Source organism: Aspergillus viridinutans (assembly GCF_018404265.1).
Source record: "Aspergillus viridinutans IFM 47045 DNA, scaffold_8, whole genome shotgun sequence".
Classification (NCBI taxonomy): domain Eukaryota; kingdom Fungi; phylum Ascomycota; class Eurotiomycetes; order Eurotiales; family Aspergillaceae; genus Aspergillus; species Aspergillus viridinutans.
Genome location: NW_025091224.1, coordinates 73,197 through 86,855, shown reverse-complemented (window position 1 = coordinate 86,855; position 13,659 = coordinate 73,197).

The following is a 13,659-nucleotide window of genomic DNA, read 5'->3' as shown; positions in this document are numbered from 1 at the left end:
TAATATTATAGAAGATATATATAAATAGTAAATAACTAAGGATATAAAAGATAGTAATAGTAAATATTAGATATTCTCCTTAGAGGATATTAAAACTATAGATAATTAACTAGTTTACCCCTTACCTTAGAACTTATCTAGAGATAGTAACTTAACCCTTTAGTTACCTAACTACCTTATAGCTTTACAGGAAGTAATTATGAAGGTTAACTAAGCTATTAAAAGTCTTAAGAAACTATAAACCTATAGTATAGTTTAAAAATAGATATTCTATAAGCTCACCCCTAATAAAGAGGATAAGAAGGAATAAAAAATAGATTTACTTAATAATCTATCCCTTTACCTTAACTAGGTTATAAAGTAATATATAGAATAGGATATTAATATACCTGCTAAGGAAGAAGACTTATTAGACTATTATAATATCTTTATAATAATTATAGTAAATTAGACTACATAGCCAGCATCTTATAGATATCTTAGTGCAATACTTAAGATTACTAAAAATATAATAAACTTTCCCTAGGGAAAACCTACCTATGCTATATAACAGACCCTAGCTAAAGCTACTAGTTATATTATAGATATAATGTATATAGAAGATGCTATAAAGGCTTTATAGTATATTAAATAGACTTATTTTAGYATAGCTAATTAGATAAAGCTATTACCTAAAAGCCTTAATAACTAGCTAATCTCTCTAGGTGTAAATAAATACCTTACTAGGGTCCTTATTAGTATAGGAGCTATAGCTATAACACACCCTATATTTATTAAATAATAGCTTTTCTTATCTCCTGGAGATTCTATCAGCTTTTCTAATTAATTTTTTATAAGCCTAAGTATTAATGCTCAAAGAAAAGCATTTATAGATCTAAAGAGCTAATACTCAGGTATTATATAGCTAGTTTACTACTAACAGCTTTTCTTTTTTTCTTATTTTTTCTTTTAGTCTGGAGGGATACTATTATATATTAGTATTATATAACCTTGCTTTACTGTGTCTATCCATCTATAGCCAGTAGTTTAAGGAATAATAACTATCTTCCCCACGATCGGCATAGCCATACTAAAGTACCATACCAATTATTATATAAAATATATTATCTAGCTACTACTATACTTAGCTAGAGGGTAATCTAAACTATTTTTCTAGAGTAGAGTACTAGTCTTTAATATTTATAGTATATATAAAATCTCTCTAAGTAATATTATTAAGCTTAGAATTCTACTATTATACTACTTCTCTATAGAAGTAGGTATCTAGGTTTTAGCTTATCTTTATTACTAATCTAGATTATTTAGCTATATATAGTTAATTTATAAATACTACTACTAAATAATAAAAGATCTTATTACCTTTCTTATATATCTTATTACTACCCTATATAAATAGTATATCTAGATAAAAGAATCTAATATTAGTAGGATACTAGCTACTATTAGTCTATCTCTTCTAATAGTTAATATTATAGGAGTTTCTTACAGTGCTATTATAATATTAATATAGAATATTATTATCCTTATCATTACTTAAGCTACTAGGGTTATTATTATTATAGTTTTATTATCTTATTCTACTTTTAGAGTATTAGTTCTACTATCTTATTCTATTTTTAGAGTATTAATAGCACCTACTATAACTGCTATTATCTTCTAAATAATATTAATTATTAGTAATTTCTCTAGTTTTTCTAGTATTCTTATTAGTTCTATTAGCTGCTCATCATCCTATCTAGTTATTTAGCTAGGTATTAATAAATACTTATATAGATACTATAACTACTTATTAGACTATAGTATTGTGATATCGACAGCGGGCATATCAGGGAGGCCATATCAGGTGTGCAATGATATCTAGTAACTAATATCACTATTTATATAGTTAGTTAGACCTTACATTCATTCTTAGCTTAGGTTAAAATATAAAAGATAACTAGAATCCCTTAAAGTAAAGAAGATATATATAGAGCAGCTACTAGCCTACCCTCTATCCTTATACTCTTTAAAGACTCTACATCCTTAATAATAATAAATATCCCATCTAGTAGCATGTCTAGATTAAGTAAATATATATATAATACCTAATTTCTAGGAAGGTTTAAAACCCCTTATAAAGGATTAATCTAAACTATAATAGGTACTAAAGATATTATCTACTAATCCTTAGGAATACTATTAATAATTTAACTTTAATAAAATCCCTTATATTAATCATCCCTAACTTAATAAAAAATATCTTAGATTAATAAGTTTTTAACCTCCTCAGACTAATCTAGATACCTATAATAGTAATAATTTACTATAGAGATATCCTTATCAACTCTTCCCTATAGTAATATTATAGTTATAGATATCATAGACTATTAGAGTCTTTTAAAATAGTAATAGATATAGAATTAATAATTTAACCTTAAAGAAAGATAAATTAGAAGTTATTAAAGTTATTTTAAAGAGCTTAAATAAATATTAATAATTATTAATCTAACTTCTATTCTTAATTAGATATTATTCTTTACTTAATAAAATAAATAATATTAAATCTATATCTTCTAGTGTAGAGACCCCTTAAACCTAAGCTACTAATTATAATAATAACTTTAAGATAGAGTATATTTAACTTTAATAATAGTTTACTCTTACTATCTAGAGTATAAATAAAGCTACCTAGGCTGAACTAATCTAGCTATATAACTATCTAGTTAAACTTCTCTAGGATTAGTATAATTATCTAGATTATATCTATCTAGATAGGGCTATAGAAGCTATAATTACTACTTCTAATTCTAATTCTCTCTCTACTATTATCTCTAAGATACTTAAGCTATATTAAAAGGTTTCTAATCTTAAATTAATCCCTATATATAATAGTAAGTATAGTAAGGATGCTATAATAAAGTAGTTATAGTAGATTAATAAATACTTTTATAATAAGTAAACTCTTACTTAGAAGGAAGCTACTAAACTTAAAAAGATTATAGTAGTTAAGTATTAATAATCTTATAGGCTAAGCTAAAGAGTAATAGAATATTTATAAGTAGAAGATTAAATATAATTTAATAACTATTATAATTATCTTAGATACTTTTAAATAGTGGATCTAAGAATACTTTAGAGAAATTAGAGAAAAGAATAAATATTAGAAAGAGTATAAAAGATATACTTAAGAAAACTAAACTATATAATCTTATACTACTTCTCTAATTAAAGCTACTAAATATATTAAATTTAGAATTCTAGATAATATATTAATCTGCATACTTACTAGGTAGAAGATTATAATAAACTAACTACTTTTAATAATATAGTTTATTATTTTACTAAGTATAAATAGGGAGTAGCTCTATATACTTAAGTATAGCTTTAATCCTTTAGTAAGATTAATAATTATTAGATAGATCTAATAAATATTAATTTAAATACTATTACTGCATCTCCTAATTAACTAAAGAAGGGGATATATAAATAGAAGATATAGTATTAAATTAATTAAGCTTACTTTAATTATAGATAGAAAGGCTATAATATTTAAGCTTATATTATACTAAACTAGTTATAATTAAATTATAGAAAGTAGTTAGGAAAAGTAATAAACTATTAAATATAGAAGTATTAGTTAATTAACTATTATAGATTTCTAAAGTTAAGGAATATAAAGTATTTAATAATCTTAAATTACTAAAGGATTATAATAATTCTAATAAGGATAGTAATAAGGAAAATTAGCTACTATAAGAAGGACTATTTAATATAATAGAGGTAGATTTAGAATAAGAAGATTATAATAGTATTAATACTTATTTAAATACTCTTAGATCTAATATTCTCTATTTCCTTACTATACTTAAAGCTTCTTAGATAGTAGTCTATCTCTAAGTACTATTAGACTATAGCTCTAGTTATATATTTATATTAAAATATCTAGCTAATTTATTACCTTCTTTATAGTTTTAATTCTAATAAATATCTAAATAACTATAGATTTATCTACTAAATAGTAGATTTATATATATATTTAGTTAAGTTTAAATTCTACTTAAGCTAGATAATTAGTATTATATTATTACTTTCTAAGTCCTTAAAATAACAGAGTATAATATTATCTTAGGTTAAGATTAATTAAAATATTTTAACCCTAATATTAATTAGATTACTAGATAGATAGTTATAAAAAGATATAAAATAAAGTATATAACTATTTATCTTATTAATCTAAGAACCTAAATTAAGATTAATAAGAAAATATTACTTAATTTTATCTCTATAAAATAGCTTTAATATACTTTTTAGAAGGGTTAATAGGAAGCTTAGTTATATATTATTTAAGAATAGAAAAAGAGTAAAGAAGTATTAACTAATTTATAATAGTTAAGTACTCTTCTAGCCTAGTATAAAGATATATTTAGAGAAGAGTTAGTTATAGGAATACCTCTTGTTTAATTATTAGAATATTATATTAATATAGGAGATTTATTACTAATTAATATTAACTCTTACCCTTAGTTACTAGAGAAATTTAGTAAGATAAAAAAGTAAGTTAAAGAGCTTTTAAAGAAAGTAGTTATTTATTTATTAGCTAGTGCCTAGGGCTTTCCTATTATAATTATCCATCTCTCTTGCTGGATTCTACCTTAATCATCTCTCCTTACTTATATATATAGCTTATCTCTCTTACTGGATTCTACCTTAATCATCTCTTCTTACTTATATATATAGCTTATCTCTCTTACTAAATTCTATCTTAATTATCTCTCCTTACTTATATATATAGCTTATCTCTCTTACTAGATTCTATCTTTATCAAGATAGATAAGTACACGCGGGGGGCCCTAGGCCTTATAAGCTAAATTAATATATATTTAGTAATAGTAATAAGCTAGCTAGCCATCCAGCCTTAATATTAATTAATATAATAATTAAATAAATAAAGACCTTATTAGACCCTAAAATCTAACCTCCTTACCTCTAAGAGCTATCTTAATGTGGCTAAATATATATTAACTATTATTTTAATTAATAGCTTATAGCTTCTAAATTAGTAATCTATATATTAATTACTACTACTAATTAAAGGCTCTAATACCTAAGATTTCCCTACTAATTAGAGGTGCTAAACCTAGACCTCTAAGATTTAGCTCTAGCTATCTACTAATAATAACCCTTTAGATAGAGTAGTTATCTAATTAGATTAGGGCTCTACCCCTCTTATTAGGCTACCTCCCTATACTAGGTTAGACTACTTATAGACTTTACTTTAATATTATATACTTTTATATATTATCTTATACTATCTTATACTTTTTACTAGGGCCTAGTTATTTTAATATTATAGCTTAGTAGCTAGCCCTAGTAGCTAGTAATAATTCTTCTATTATTAATTATTTCTTTTATTTTATAGTATACTATATAGATATTATTAAATTTACTTAGGCTTACCCTAGTAGGTCTATTAAAGCTCTCTAGATTAAGGGTTTTACTTAGTAGGCCTATGCCCTAGTTATAAAACTACTAGAGAGCTAGATCTATAGTATAATAGCTAGTAATTATAGTATAGGGCCCCTAGGTATAAATAGTATAGGAGTAGGTAAGCATAGCTTAGCTACTTTCTTATCTATAACTCCTAGGACCTAGAGGGTCTTTAGTTAGATCTAATAGATATTAAGTAATCTATCTTCCCCCCCTAACTATTATTATCTTTCTTTTACCTCCTCTCCTCTAGCCACACCCCCCTATAATAATAAGAACTGCATCTAGATCTAGTAGTATAGGTATAAAAATAGCCCAGGCCTAGGAGCTAGCCCYTATAAGTAAACTACTATTATAGCTATTATAGATGAGATCTAGGAGATTCTTTACTACTAGCCTCCCTAGCCTAGCTAGTATGCAGGTGGCAGGGGCCTAGATGCTTTATAGTAGTAATCTAGATATATATATCTATTCTATATTAGATTAGGAGTGCCTAATCTAGAATAAAAAGATATAGCTCTAGGAGCTCCCTAAAGGTGAATATACCTATATTACTAATTACTAATATACTATCCTTACTTATTATATTCCTATTACCTTCCTTCCCTCTAGCACCTAGAGCATAGTAGAGGCCCTCTAGAAGAAGATATTATATTATAATCTAGTACTCTATAGCCCTATATTATATATAGGCTAGTATAGGAATAATACTATAGCCTAATAATATAAGTAGAAGTCTTCCCTAGTAGTCTCCTTCTAAGATATATAGTTAGTAAACCATGCTATTTAGAACTAGATCTTCCTAGATAGTACCCTACTATATATAGAACTATTTAACCTACTCTGCTAGCTCCTATAGTACACCTAATACCTAAATTATAGATATGCCCAGCTTATCTGCATAGCTAAAAGAGTTATATATCTATATTATACTAATACCTATAATAAGAAGTTCTATAAGGTTAAAGAGGTCCCTTCCTAGCACTACTATACTATCTACTATAGCACCCACTAAGCTAATAGTAAGCAGTGCCCTATATACTAATATAAATACTAAATATCCTAAGATTAACTATAGAATTAACCCTATTTCTTTACCAGCCTACCCTAGCCTGCTAACCTGGCCCTGGAAGCTAGAAGGGCCCTAATATAGTTATCTATACTACTATATAGTACAGCTAGTATAGGGCCCCCTAGGCCTAAAAGGGCTGAAATAATTAGTAGACAATTACTAAATCTAGAAGATATATATTAACTAGCTAGCTAATCACTACCATTACTAGTTAATATATTTAAAATAAGACTATTTAAAATAAAACCATACCCTCCTATAAAGGCCCCTATCCACCTATCTATCTACCTAATAATTAATATTAGCTATCATCTATCTCTATAGCTCTAGCCTAGCTATTCTATATAAACCTACTCCTAGAGCACCTTACTAAAACAGCCCTAGAAGGCAGCTATAGCCCTAGAGTCTAAACCCTAATCTATAATAAAGAAACCAGCACCTCTACTACTACCTATCTATAATACTAATTTCTATATACTAGTGCTAACACCTGTAAGATCGCCTACTAAGGGTCGATATCAACTGGTAAGATCAGCATGAAGGGAGCAAATATCCATATATTACCTAAGTAAGGAGAACTAATCACTAAGTTATAGAATACTTAGCTAATTATAGAGATATATATAGTGGATTATGTGATCTGCTAGGTCTAAACCCTCTATACTATTAGTATTAGCTATATATAGTAGCTTTATAGTTTACTATAGCCCTTAATAATTACCTCCCTTCCTTATAGGCTTTACCCTTAAAGCTATAATACTTCCTAATTTAGAAATATAAAGGGCTTTACCTTTCTAGGTTAATATTATCTTCCTATAGTTATTTAAATATAGGAGTGAATCTCTCCTTAGTAGATAATATATTCTATTACTATTATAGGTTATAATATTTATTTTAGCTCTATTATAGGTGAATAATTAATAGTAATTATTATAGACCTATAAAGATATATTATATTTCCTATAGTATAAGTAGATTTATAGATCTCTAGGAAACTTCTCCTTCTTCTCTTCTCTTATTAGTACTATTAAGATACCTACTTAGTAAGATCTCCTAATTAATTTAATAATATAGATTCTTCTTTATCTTTTATAGCTTCCTTACTCTATTCATTGCTTGCTGGCCTGTATCTAGTAGCTAAATAGTTAATTTTAGATAGTAAGTTCTATGTTAAGTAATTAGTTTAATAGATTAGGCTAATAATAGTTTAGATTTATAGGTCTTACTTCCCTTTATTAAATAGTTTCTTATATATAATTAGTAATTCTTTATTTAAATTAAATAGCTTTATTAATATCTTCTTTTATTTATAATCCTATTATTCTTATAATTTAATATTCCCTCTATCTTATAATTCTATTATCTTAACACGACTTATTATTTTCCTTTATCTCATAATTCTATTATTTTGTGGTTAAGATTATCTAAAGTTTATTAGATATAGGTTCTTTATATTATATAATAGTAATTTTACTTATTAATATATTTCCCTTCCCTATTATAAAAGGGAGGAAGTCCATGAGAGAGAGAATTAATATTATTAATACTAGTAAGACCCTAGCTTTACAGAATTATATACTAATAATATCTTATAGAGTTCCCTATATTTTATACCTTTAGGTAAAGCTCTATAACCCTTAGTACTACTACTATAACTATTTTATAGTAAATAGCTGCATGCAGGAGGCCTATAATTACTATACTCTAAAAAAGTATAAGTATATCTATATAAGTATCCCCTTCTTCTATATTACTACTAATCTAGTTATATTTTATTAGTATTTAGCCTATTTATAGTCTTTTATTATAGGTTTCTTTTATATTATAATTATATCTTATAGATTTTAATAGAATCTACTCTTCCTTTAGTAATTCTAAGTTAAATTTAACTTTTCCTCTTAGATTTTAGAATTATATAATTCCTCTTTTATAGATTTTACTAATAGTTTATAGGTATCTTTAGATAAATAGTATTATATTTATATAGTATTTTATATCTACCCCCCCTCTAAAGAAGGGTAATTACTAATATCTTAGACTATATTCTAGTAATATTAACTACATAGGCTATACTAGTAGTCTAGATTATTATATTTATAGCCCTAGCCCCTACTCTATCTTCTCTAGCCCTAGCTTCTTTACTATCTCCTTCTCTAGAGTAGTTTATTACTCTATCTCTATAAACTATATCACCCCCCTCTACTCTAGGGTCCTCTATAATTTACTATATAATTAGTTAGCTTAGTTTTTAAGTAGTATATAGGCTAGATAGATAGAAGGGTATATTTATATAGCCTATATACTACTTTTCTATTTTTTCTATATATATAGTAATTAAATTAAGACTTTTTCCTATACTATTTAGGTTACCTTATAGTAGTACTCCTAGGTTATAGAGTTTTAGATATAAGGTAATACTTAAGAGCTTCTATATCTATAATATACTCTTCTAGTTTCTATATATTATTAGAATCTAGCTATCTAGTCTACTTAACTAGATATTAGTATTTTCTATAGTATAATTAATTATCTAAAATCTTTTCTATCTATTATTCTTAGTATTTATTAAGCTTAACTAGTCCAGGCTTTAGATCTGTATTAGAGTCCCCTTAGAATAGTTTAAGCAGTGAGATATAGAATATTAGATATAGCTTATAGAATTATAGTAGGAGCTTTAGCTTATAGGCTTATTTACTAGTAGATTTACTAATCTAGAATAGATCTATTTACTAGTAGTCTAGCTTCTTACTAGGTTTATCTATATTAATGTTTTTTATGCATAGCATAACCTATTTACTAATATAGAATATTATATTAAGATAATTCTAGTTATAATAATACTTTATAGCTTCTTTTACTATATTTAGTTAACTTAATAGGAATTCCTTTATAGCTTAGAGATCTTCTACGTGTGTAATAGTATTTAGGTTAAGATTATTAGTTATTTATAGAATATTAATCTATAGTTCTAGTTGATTGATTGATTGATTGATTGATTGATTAATTCCTTACTCCGTTTCGGCGCCGGGCTGGGCCATGCCGGAGGCTCCTAGTAAGCAGTGACTATCTAACCAACAGCTGTCCTTGCAGACCAACACTGCTAGTATATATAGATATATATATATATTAGGCACCTAGGCTAGGCTATACCCCTATAGATTCCCTTATAGATGCCCCTATTTTAGCCCTAGCTAAAATCAGTAAGTGCTGCTACCCTTCCCTATAGATCTATCTTAGCTAGGGCTGAAATCAGTGAGTGCTACTACCTTAATTCCCTATTATTCTATCTATTCTAGCTAGGGCTGAAATTACTAGCTACTAAAGCCTTTATACCTACCTAGGTGCCTATATAGGCCTACTTCCCCCTAAGATAGCTACTAACCTATTTAGAATACTGTAGATTCCTAAGCCTATAAGGGTTCCAGGGGCACTACCTCTGAATAGTACTAGATTAGTAAGCTAGTACTATATAGATATATAGGCTAGGGCTATAAGTAGTAATACTATACTAATAGAAGTAACTAGTAGTATATAATAGTATATAATAATAATTTATTAGTTATTACCTACTAGGGCTATTAGTAGCTACTTACTACTAGAGGTAATTAGCTTAAGCTATGCTAGCTTAGTAGCTTCTACTAGATATATTAACTAGCTAGTATTTAATATAAACTATATAGCCTATTAAATATACTACTTCTCTATTAGAGCCTTTATTAGGTCTTAGGGGGTCCCTTCTATACTAGTTTATATTACCTACTAAAGGTTATTATATTAGGTGCAGCTAAATAGTATATAGTAAGTTATTTCTAGGGCCCTTCTGTATAAGTAGAGGGGGTTATCAGCCTAGTTAATAATTAAGAGGTAGTAATTTAGCCTAATCTTCCTAGTATATATCTATACTAGAATACTATGCTCTATAGGGGTAAGATTATTATAGATAATAAGTAAATACCTAGAGACCTTAAGGAGATAATACTAGAGATATTTACTATACTTAGATTACTACTAGGCCTCCTCCTATTACTCCTTAGTATACTATTTAATCCAGGTGTCTAGGGGGCCCTATATAGGATAATCTAGAAGTATAATTAATAGTAAGGGCCTATACTACCTCTCTATAATACTCTATTACTATCTAGCTACCTCCTTTACCTTCTAGTCTACTAGCTTATTACTAGTAACCCTATAATGCACTGCCAGCTAGTAAAATAATATATCTAATACTAGGTCTAGCTAATCTAGTAAGTCTATTATCTCCTAAACTAGATACTAGCTAGAGCCCTACTTTAGGGTAAGTAATATGCACAGCATACCCTAGTTATTAGAATAAATCTTAGCCTATTTCTAAGAGCTATAGTTAGGTAGTAACTACTAGATATTATATAGTACTAGATCTTACTTAAGGAGCTATAGGGTTAGTACTAACCCTATAATCTCTATAATTAGTACTATGTATTTAATATCTATTCCTAGGTAGTATTATTAATAGATAAGGGGGTCTAGGTATACTATAGTAGTGCTAACCCACCTATAAATACTAGAACTATTAGTATAGATCTAAATAGCCTTAGGGTAGATAATATAGTAAATATTATAATAGATTATTAACTACTTCTTTATCTTCTTAATTACTACCTCTAGTAGCTCCTACTAGAGGGGTACTACCTATAGTAGGTATATCTCTAGCTCCCTAGGGTTAATACTAGTTACTAATTTAATCTCTTCTTCTATAGCTTCTAGCAGTGAGTGTAATAGCATATTCTAGTAATACTAGTAATAATTAAGAATATATATTTAATAGGCTGGAGTAGTAGTAATTTAGATAAGGGTCTAGATATAATATTATTAGAGAAGTAATAGCATTAGGGTAAGGTGTAGTTTAGTATTAAATATAGTCCTACTAACTATCTAGAAAGCCCCTATAATTAGCTTCCTAGCCTAATACTAGATTTAGTTTAGTACCTTTATCTATTAGCTATAGATGTACTTCTAGCCCTAGACTAGTAGTATATACTATACTAAGGTGGCATATAGTATGATTAGGATAATATAGGCTATATAGATATACTAGAGTTCCTATAGATATAGGCCCTATTTTAAACCCCTAAGTATACTAATTACCTGCAGGCACTGTGTAGCTATAGTATTAATATAGTTTAGGTATATCTTAAAAATTAGGTTTTAATTAAGAATAACCCTAAGGAGCTAGGCTATTATACTAGCCTTAATAACCTACCTATTATCTAGGTCTAGTAATTCACCTAGCCCTAAATATAGTAGTTTAGTACTATCCTAGGCCTAGTATCCTGGGGGGTGAAAGTAAATAAGCTAGAATTTAGAGAATTTAAATTAGGAAGTATAGGTAGTAGCCTAGTAAAGGTACCTATAYTAGTARTACTYCTATAGYTATTAATAGTTWRTATACTTACTATYACTAGTMRYNAGTATTATTATATTATTAATATATCTAATATTATTAGTRCCCTATTCAGGGTCCCYCYACCCYATTAGGCCTRTATTATAGAAGATATAGAGAATTAGGGAGAGGGGGGAGCCCTATAGGATAYTARTYTCTATCTATTARGTTAGTATAGTATATTTAGGTAGTACTAGTAAGGTAGATTAGCCCTAGAGGAAGCTATTAAGCTAGGTAATATAGGCCTCTAGGACCTATTAGGCATAGAGGTTATATAAGAGTTATTTATATAAGGTGTTATTAAAGGCCTTATAGATATTAAGTAGAAGGGCAGAGATAATCTTACTATTCTTCTAGCCTAAGTAGATAACTTCTAGAACTATATAGAGGGTATTCTCTATACCCTAGCCCTTATACCCCCTAAAATAGTTATCTAGAAGTAATCTATAAGCCTTAGCTAGATAGCTTAACTAGGTAGTAATTAGGGCCTTAAGAAGCTTACTTAGTATATTTAATAGGATAATTAGTTAGTATATCTTTAGTACTAAGTAGTCTAGCTTACCTAGCTTATAGAGGGTAACTATAGTAGTATTATAGAAGTACTCTAGGTAGTAGCTAAGCTAAATATATTAATTATATAGGCCTRTTARGCTTAGGACTAGTATATARCTAATAGCCTATAGCACCTAGTTAGTAATACTATCTAGGCCAGGGGCCTTATTAGCTTTAATAATATAGAGGGTATGGTAGACCTTATACTCCCTAAATTCTAGTATACTAATTAGCTTAGGGTAGTTATATCCCTAAATATTATCTAGGTTAGCCTATAGAGGGGGTAGGAAGAACTAGTAGGCTAGGAGATTAGTCTTTTCCTAGGTTCTATAAGTAACTAAGCTAGTATAGGGGTCCTAAAGAGGTGGGGTATAGGCCTGGTATAGGCTCTAGTTCTTTATCTAGTAGATAGTATACTATATATTATCTATATCTATAATATTAGTAATTTACTACTAGAAGGTATTATGCTAGCACTACTATATAGCTCTCTTATATATTTAGGTGGCCTAAGCTAGCTATATCTATAGTAGTAAGGGGGCCTCACACTAGTATTTACTTTAGTATATAGAGATAATCTATTAGATATACTTCTTTTCCTAGAGCAGGGCCTAGTATTCTAGGGTAAAGCTAGGATAGGAATATAGAGATGAGTAGAGCTATAGCACTATAGTATTAATAATAGTAGTAAGTATACTAACTAGCTTATCTATATATTAATTAACTTCTCCCTAGGTTGCTTCTATAGAGAGTAATAAGGGTAGGTATATAATAAGGGCTATAGCTAGCTTCTAGATATCTATAGTAGCCTAGTTATAGTATTACCTTAGGGGTTTAGGTTTAAGGGTAGTATTAAGTTTAGTTTTAATAAAGAGATAATCTAAATTACTATCTAGATTAGCTTCCTAAATATAATAGATATAGTCTGTAAGCCCCTAGGATATAAAGATTAGATTAATTATTAAGCTAGTAGCCTACTCCTCTATAGAGAGGGCCCCTAGGTCTATATTATTATATATTTTATCTAGCTTATTAGTGGCCTGTGTAGATATAGATATAGGCTAGATAATAAGGTTAACTAGAGTAACTAGCTTTAGTAGTTATTATTTAATAATCTACTTTAGGGTATTAATATAGGGGTTATTATACT